The sequence below is a fragment of the Juglans microcarpa x Juglans regia genome, chromosome 6S (assembly GCF_004785595.1).
Source record: "Juglans microcarpa x Juglans regia isolate MS1-56 chromosome 6S, Jm3101_v1.0, whole genome shotgun sequence".
NCBI classification, from domain to species: domain Eukaryota; kingdom Viridiplantae; phylum Streptophyta; class Magnoliopsida; order Fagales; family Juglandaceae; genus Juglans; species Juglans microcarpa x Juglans regia.
The window spans coordinates 3,176,872-3,185,924 of NC_054605.1; the positions used below are offsets into that span (position 1 = coordinate 3,176,872).

General features: G+C 35.6%; 1 pseudogene; it reads left to right on the forward strand.

Moving 5' to 3' along the window:
* The first annotated feature begins 3,132 nt into the window (after nucleotides 1-3,132).
* On the forward strand, nucleotides 3,133-4,400 carry LOC121236534 (annotated as a pseudogene).
* The last annotated feature ends 4,653 nt before the right edge of the window (nucleotides 4,401-9,053 follow it).

The following is a 9,053-nucleotide window of genomic DNA, read 5'->3' on the forward strand; positions in this document are numbered from 1 at the left end:
GGCGCCCCAATGACCCATCACCCGAGCCATGCATGCACCCCAATGCCACCCTCCTAGCCTCGGCACACTTAGCCATCCTAGTGGCATTATAAATGACCCTTCTTGTAGCTCCATCACACGTACATAGTACATACTCATGAACCGCGAGGCATCTCATGATTAGTGATCAACATCTTATAAATGAAAAAGTTGAATTATTTATTTTATTTTATGTAGAAATTAAAAAAAATTATAATAATTAGATGAAATGAGTTAAAAAGTATTGTAAAAACAAATGAGACATCTCATGATTAGCGATCTAAAAGTGAAATTTTAGCTAATATTATGTATTTTGACTTTTACCTATTCCATTCAAATCTATTCACACGTTAAATTATTCATTTAGTCTCTATATAATAATAAATATTATTATTATTTATTATTTGATTTATTTTTATTATATTTTACAGTTCTACCGATCATATGTTAATTAATAATGATGTTCTAATTAAATTATTGTTTAAACAATCATATTTAAGAGCATTTTATGAGTTATCATTTACTTTTAGTAAGGGACACGTCAACAACATAGCCAATGTTTTTATAATTACGAGAAGCATTTATATAACGATCCGACCCAATAATTCTAAGGTCGTAATATTAATAATTTTTAAGCCTAAATTATATTTAATAGACCATATTGGATAAATCCACGAGCAATAAATTATTGAGATTGATTAGGAGTTTTAATTAGACTCAATAATTAGGTTAAATTACATTTATTATTTATTGAATGAGTTAGATTCCATTTAGAATTTAAAAATTGGCTATTAGAAATTTATTTCAATTTAAAATCATCACTGATTGAAGTCTCATACATAATCTCAATCATTACCAATCCTACATTAAATGAACTACTAGATCATGTTTTTAAATTCAAATTCTTTTCTTGAATGATCGCAACCGAGTCCAACTCAAATTCAAACTCAAACTCGTCAGCACCCTCTCCCAAATCTCTCTATAAATATTTTTCCTACCGTGTGTTATTTGGAAAAACCATAAATCTCTGTAAGTGCAGTGGCCGAACCCAAGATACCCAGTTCAGCATCGTGCATGTCTCACATTCACCATGCCAATAGCCGACTATCTCATTCCTTTTACAATATCCCTCACGTTTTCTCTCTCTTGCTCTCTCACGTTTGTTTTCTCTCAAGTTCTCAGTTAATCTATTTCTCTCTCTAGCCAGCGCAGAGCCTATGAAAAAAATTAGTCACGCCTCGAAAATATCATATTAGTATTACAAGGTAAGCAACTTGATCATAAATTAGGATTAGTACATGTTAGCTAGTTATGTATATTATTTTTAAAGCTAGTTATGTATATTATTTTTAAAGCCAGTTCTTTAGAAGCCAGTCTTTATGTATCACACATGTCATGATATTTGCAAGCACGCCATTTATCATGTTTCATTCCATATATTATAGTTATGTATGTATTATACATATCATGCATCTCACGTTGCATAAGACACATAAGTTTCATAAGATTAAGTGTAAGATAAGCTCAAAGCAGTTAATAAGATAGTCATTTAGATGTATGGTACTAATGCAATTTATGGGTGGATGTGCAAGCCACGAAACTCAGCGTAGTCCACTATAGTATGCTAGAATACTATTAGTGGCTCACATTGTGGCCACGGGATGTGAGGCCGATGCACAACCATGCACACAGGGTTAAGTGTGTGGGCTAGTATGATAAGTAAGATAAGTCAGATAAGCCAAGATAAGTCATGCATGTCATAGCATACATATGAACAACGGGATGTGAGGCCGATGCACAACCATGCACATAGGGTTAAGTGTGTGGGCTAGTATGATAAGTAAGATAAGTCAGATAAGCCAAGATAAGTTATGCATGTCATAGCATACATATAAACAATTATGATTTTAAGTTCTCAACATGAAATATTTTATGAAAAACCTTATGTTAAGTATTTTTACATAATGATGAGTTTCTTGCTGAGTCATCGATTCATTTTAGTTGTTTTATGTTTTTAAACCACTTTAGGTTAGAATATTTATGAAGGTAGAGCATGACAGTGACCTAGATCATGTACAAAGATTTTAAGTTATGATTTTTATGGCATGGATTTTGAGGAATTTTAATAAATGCTTCCGCGAGCTCTCATTTATTATTTCAGTATTTTACTAACAAAAGACTTTATTTATTATAAGAAATCTTTGTACTTGGCACTTCCTTAGAAAAAAATAAATATATTTTTAAGTCAGAATTAATAGTAGCATTCTGGCTCCCTTGAGTTTTTAAAAAGAAATAACGTCTTTCTTTACTTTGGGGAGCGAGGTGTTACAATTTATCTAGATCTCCTATAAAACATAGATGTGTATTCCAAAAAGGAGATGAGAGAGGAAAGCTTGTTCAGTGATTCAGTCAATTGACTCATCTTTATTTGAAATGTAGTTTATCTAACCAAACAAAACCAATATAGAATGCCATAATCAAGCTGACCAAAACAAGATGGGGAACATCACATAAATTTCGACATGGATTGAACAAGAAGCAAAAGATTCCACCTAAAACATTATTTGGAGAATGAATCTTAAGCACACAATTCATTTGCAACTCATTTTTCAGCAAAAGAACCTCAAGTAAACATGGAGTATACAAGAGGAATCTCGAATTACCCAATAAGGTTAAATAGAGCACAAAAAAAAAAAAAAAAAAAAAATCTCATCACAGTAGAAGACTTCTCAATAGCCACAAAAATCTGATTATTCCTCTCACCAAATCACCCACAATAAGGCTCTTGGGGTTGAACCCTACCCCAGATCCTTCTGAAGCTTCGGTAATGGCTTTCAACAGTGGCTTTCAACTATAGAAAAGGATCTTAAAGGATCAAATAACTTCAACAATGTTTCTTGAGTGGTTGCAACCTTAAATAGTGGGTTGTTGTGAGGAGTACGTTAACTGCACCATGACACACATCAGACCTAAAGAATTTATTAATAGGCTATGCTCTTAACATTGGCTTTCAACTATAGAAAATGATCTTACATGATCAAACAATTTAGTAATGTTTCCTAAGCAGTTAGGGACTCAAATAATGGGTGTTGTGAAGAGTACCTTAATTGCACCATGACACACATCAGACCAAAAGAATTTATTAATAGGCTATCAACTAGACAAGTATTTTTAAGAGGGCATTGGATAGCTAATCTGAAGGGAAGATCTCATAACCACTTAGTAAATGAGGTCAACCCAAAAAACACTTCTGAGTCATATAAGAACAGGGTAAAGGATAAGGTAATACCTTCATAACCTACCAAGTGCATGGGTAATATAATAAAACAAAAAGTTTTTAGAAAATGATGATAACAAAAGACATTATCATCTTAAAGCAAAGAGTTTATTCACCATGTAAAAAAAAGGAGCACCAAGCCATCTCAAAATGGCATGCAGAAATTTTCCAAGATTAAAGATTACAATCTATAAGACTAACAATTTACTTACACTTCAAAAAAGTAATTAAAAATAAAGATGAATGCAGAAACTATATGACTATAACTAGGACTAGAAGCTTGATTGGTGCAACATGTTTGCTCTTAGGGTTAAACCCTACCGCATCAGGAACCCCAAACTATGGCCAACAAAGCCTACCAAGTTCAGGTACTTGTTGTGCTATACTTTATCCCAATAGTTTGCAATATTTTCGTAAATTATTGAACCCTTAAATTTTGCCTCTATCTGTAGTGAAACTATATATGTTTACTGGAGAGAAGTGATGAAACTTTGCAAGAATATGTTAAAATATATAGCCATCAGCTTGGGCTTGAGACAAAACATCTTTGCAGAGATACTTGGGGGTGGCTGTTCAAGCCATTAGGATGAACTACTACCCACCATGTTCAAGACTTGACCATGTGTTAGGTCTTAAGCCCATATTTAGATGGAAGTACCCTCAAAGTGCTGCAGCAATGAAAGGGCAACTCAGTAGGACTGCAAATCCTTAAAAATAACACATGGGTTCCTGTTAAGCCCATCCCAAATGCGCTTGTGATCAACAATGGTGACACCATAGAAGTAAGAGATCTGAAATCTTTATATGTGGCTTCGTTATTCAAGGTCAATATGAAAACTAGGGCATTTTCGATTTCCCAAAATTTTCAGGTTCTTACAAATGGTAAATACAAGAGTGTGGAGCACAGAGTAATGACTCACAAGGAGAAAGACTGGCTCTCAATTGTCACATTTTATGCTCCTAGCTATGAAATTGAGCTTGGCCCAATGCAAGAATTAGTGGATGAAACAACCCATGCAAATATAGAAGATGCAACCATGGAGAGTATGGTAAACACTATGTAGGCACTGCTGAAATTGAGACTAGTGCCTATCAAACTCTGTAAACTCTACCAAAATCGTGACGTGAAACGAGGGTCTTTGTCTGACTCGATCATCCTTGGTACTCTGTGTAGTCTGACGATTTCTTATACGTAAATCCTTGTCAATCTCTCTAAGGAATCTGTATTCTTGGTGGGTATAAAGTGGATGCTCTTGGTTAAATGGTCAACTATTACCCAGATAGTGTTATTCCCAACTATAGTTCTTGGAAAATCCACTACAAAATCTATCGAGATATCTTTCCACTTCTATTCTGGGATTGGAAGTGGCTGTAACACACTTGCCAACTTCTTATGTTTTGCTTTAACAAGTCTACATATAGAACATTTGTTCACAAATTCTACCACATCCTTTTTATTCCTTCTTACCAGAAATGATTCTTCAGATCCTGGTGTATCTTCGTACTACCAAGATGTGCTGTGTAGGAAATGTTCTGAGCTAACTTTAACACCCTATCTCTCAACTACTGATTTACTGTGATTACTGTCTGATTCTTGTAATACAAAGTCCCGTCCTCCGTGACACTGAAGTCTTTTGGAACTTTTGACTTCTTGAATTTTCTAATGACTTCCATCAATTGACTTTCTTCTCTCTGACGATTCTTTAATTCTTCCTAATCCAATGGGACAAAATTTTGGATTGAGGTCAGAACGACTTCCCGACTTTGGTCTCCAATCAACAGTTTCCTCGTACCGTTTAAAAGAGTTCTTACTTCCGATGGTAGAACAAATGAATCTCTTGCTTTGCTCTTATGACTCAATGTATTTGTTACCACATTTGCCTTTCCGGGGTGGTACTTAATGTATCACCGGTAGTCATTGATCAATTTCAACCATTTCCTTTACCTCATTTTAAGGTTCTTTTGCTCAAAAGAATAATTGACGCTTTTGTGATCTGTAAAGTCTTCACACTTATGCCATACAAGTAGTGTCTCCAAATCTTCAGAGCAAAAACCACGACAAAAAACTCCAAGTCATGAGTAAGATAATTCTGCTCATGATCCTTCAGTTAGCGTGATGCATAGGCAACTACTCTTCATTCTTGCATCAGCACACATCTAAGTCCTGCCTTGGATGCATCACTATACACCACAAACGGCTTATGAGGCTTCGACAATGTAAGTATTGGTGCTGTCGTAAGTCATTGCTTCAACTTAAGAAAACATGCCTCATAGTTATTGCTCGCGTTTTTTCTTGGTTGCGGTGGTAAGTGGTCTAGAAAAATTGAAAAATCCTTCCATGAACATTTTGTAATAACCAGCCCAGTCTTAAGAAACTGTGAGTCTCATGCACATTGGTCAGTCTCTGCCAGTTTGTTACTACTTCAATCTTACTGGGGTCCACTACTACTCTTTTATTGAAAATCACATGACCCAAAAACTTCACTTCACAAAGATATAACTCGCACTTACTGAGTTTGGCATACAACTTCTGATCTCTGAGTATGGTCAGAGCCATAATTAGGTGAATTATATGCTCATCTTCCCTCTTCGAGTAAATTAGGATGTTATGATGAACATAACAACAAACTATTAAGATAAGGCTTGAATATTCTGTTCATCATGCCCATGAATGCATCTGGAGAATTGGTTAACCCAAAAGGCATCACTCGACCCTCGTAGTGGCCTTACCTTGTCCTAAAGGTAGTTTTCGGCACATCCTGCTCCTTGACCTTCTTGTAGTTGATCCAATAGGTTGTCGATTAGTGGTTACATATACTTGTTTTTTATCGTGACCTTGTTCAACTCCTTGTAGTCTTTGCACATTCTCATGGAGCCATCTTTCTTTTTTACGAATAGCACAAGTGCACCCCATGATGAAGAACTGGGATGAATAATTCCCTTCTCTAACAGTTCCTCCAATTGCACCTTGAGCTTCTTCAACTTTGCGGGATGGTATTCACCAAATATTGCTTCCAAGTATAAAAGCAGGTTTAAAAGCATAGGGAACTTCCAAGGTCATCTCCACAGGGACAACTTTGTCAACATAATCAATCAAGCAAAAATAGGTTCAAATGAAAAAGAACAATAAAGATGGAAGCAAATGGACATTTGTAGTTGGATGGGTTTAAGGTTATTTACTGTGAGAATGAGATGAGCTATGTACTTGGAATTTGTACAATTGTAGGATGAATTAGTATTCAGATATTAAGAATGGGGGACTGTAATTACTCTAAAGGAAATAAAACATGAATTCAAGTTAAAACGAAAACTGCTTTTGCACTCTTTAATTTCTTGGAAAAATGAGTTGATGAACATAAACAACCAACTTAGAGAAAATAGTTTAGAACCTTTGGGGAATTGAAAAAGTAATGGCAGGAGAGTAAATACTAGGGACACAGGGTTAGGGTTTTCTCAACCATCGAGATGTTGGTCATGGGGTGCATCTGCTTGTGTCAAATCAGTCATGATATTAACACATAAACTCAAGAAAACATGCAATCTCAGATTATAGCACCAATAAAAAGTAAATCCCTCACTATATTAATCAAACTTTTCATTCTAAGACCCTAAGGCAGGGGGATCCTTGATTATTTTAACATCCTGATGTGCCATGAGTCTACAACAGGTTAAGAATAAGAGATCTTTTAGAAACCCACAGTGAATCAGGAATGAAAATACAGAGACAGAGTCTTGCTAAATACCATAGCAACCAATAGTACTTGGAAGGAGGAAGGAACCGTAGTTGCAGAGATTAGCCTAGAATCATCCTACAAAAGATGATTTCGAAGCTTTACAGAAACCCTAATAGAGCAACACTTGTAATCGAAAGCAAAAGTAAAGTAGAAAACACTACAAGAACAACCAATAATTGATGCCCGCATCCTTGCTCCTCGACCCCCTTTATCCTCACTTTCCTTCACCATTTCTACCTCTCTCTCCACTAATCGTCACCTTCTCTTTATCTCCATTCTACCCTCTGGAAGAACTCAGCTTCTTAAAAGAAGAAATGAAAAGGGTTTGAGTGGCTGAGAGGCTTAATGCTTCAATGGACTTGGGGCTCAAAGGTTTAGTGGGGCTTGGGCTCTTGGGCCTTCAATACGTGCATAGTTAAACCATCATTAGCCCATGACAAAGAATAAGCAAGTGTTGGAAAAATAACTCTTAAACTTCACAGCCCAAAAGACAAGGTCCATTTTATAAAAGTGTAACATTTAATCATATTTGTATGACCAATCAACCTCAATTGCCTTACTTTGAACATATATAATAACAAAATATCCTGCCAATCACACCCCCCAACTTGCCTTTTGCTAGTCTTTTAGCAATGAATGATAATATTTTCAAACCATCATGCTTTTGTTCCCTTAAATTAAGATCCACTAATAAGTCAAGGCAGTGATGCAAATGATAAGTCTATGAAAAAAAATTGTTTAAAAAAGAAGGGGTTTATGCACTGAATTCATCCTATAACCAATTTGGGTGAGTATAAAATTAAAAATATGAGTGTTGCTGTTTACTGGGTCATGATAGTGGTAAAGATTTCAAGGTTGACCACCAAAAGTCATTAATTGTCTCATTCATAGCTGCTGCCTAAGTGAGATTTTTTTTCTAATTCAAAACCATTGTAGTAGTGGCTTTCACGCTACTACTATTTAAAAGATCCTTTTATTTGTTTAAGAGATCCCGGAAGCAGGCAGCCTTTTCTACTACACTAAGTTTGTTTGTTTTTAGATCCCTGACTTGTCCCTTTTCTAGAGTACGATTACCTACTAACTTAACATTCTTCCTAAGCCATTAGGATATGGTTCATTAGAGTCTCAAACAACTGCTTAGTATGATTAGGCTAATGACCAACAAAGTGTTTTCCCAAGTAGTCTAAGTGTTAGTGTAAGCAGTACTCAGCAGGACCCTTTGAGTGAAACACATACTTTTCTTGGTGTGGAAGACATGCTCAAGTAAATAAACCCCTAACTTGACCCAAGTTTTCATAAGTGATCAAACTCCTGATTTTCATCCATTTTGATCAGGGCATGCAACATAACAAAGGGAGCCAAAGTTGCTAGTTATAAATCAATCATTGACAATGCTTCTGGTGGGTCATTTTGGTAAGCAATATATACAGAGAATGATCATGCATGTAGACTAGTTGAATCCTCACCCCCCAACTTAAGATTAGTATTGTCCTCAATGATACAATAAAAAAAAAAAAAAAAGAGTAACAAGGATAAAAATAACAGTAGCAGTGAGAGGAGTAATACCTGATTGAAGATGAAGGAGTAAGGGAGAAAGGAACAGAACATGAACTACAACCTAGCAACAACTTTATTAATAGCAGTATGTAATGGAAAAGATTTAAGTAACCAAAGGTGTAGTGGTGCTAAGAAAATGTAATGTGGTTTGTTTAGAGGTGAGAAAGATGAAAGAAAAGGTTTGAGGCTCTATCCATTCACTTTAAAAATGTTACCATTTTGAGGGTTAAGGAGTTCCACAACCCCATGAAGAGACACAGATTTTACCAAGTAAGGGCCATTCCATCTGGACTTTAATTTTCCTGTGAAAAGATGGAGTCTGGAATTATGTAGCAGCACCTGTTGTTCTGGGTGGAAGGATTTCCTCTGGTTGTGGCTATCATGGATGTTCTGTTCCTTTCTCCCTTACTCCTTCATCTTCACTCAGGGACAACTTTGTCAACACAATCAATCAAGCAAAAAAAAAA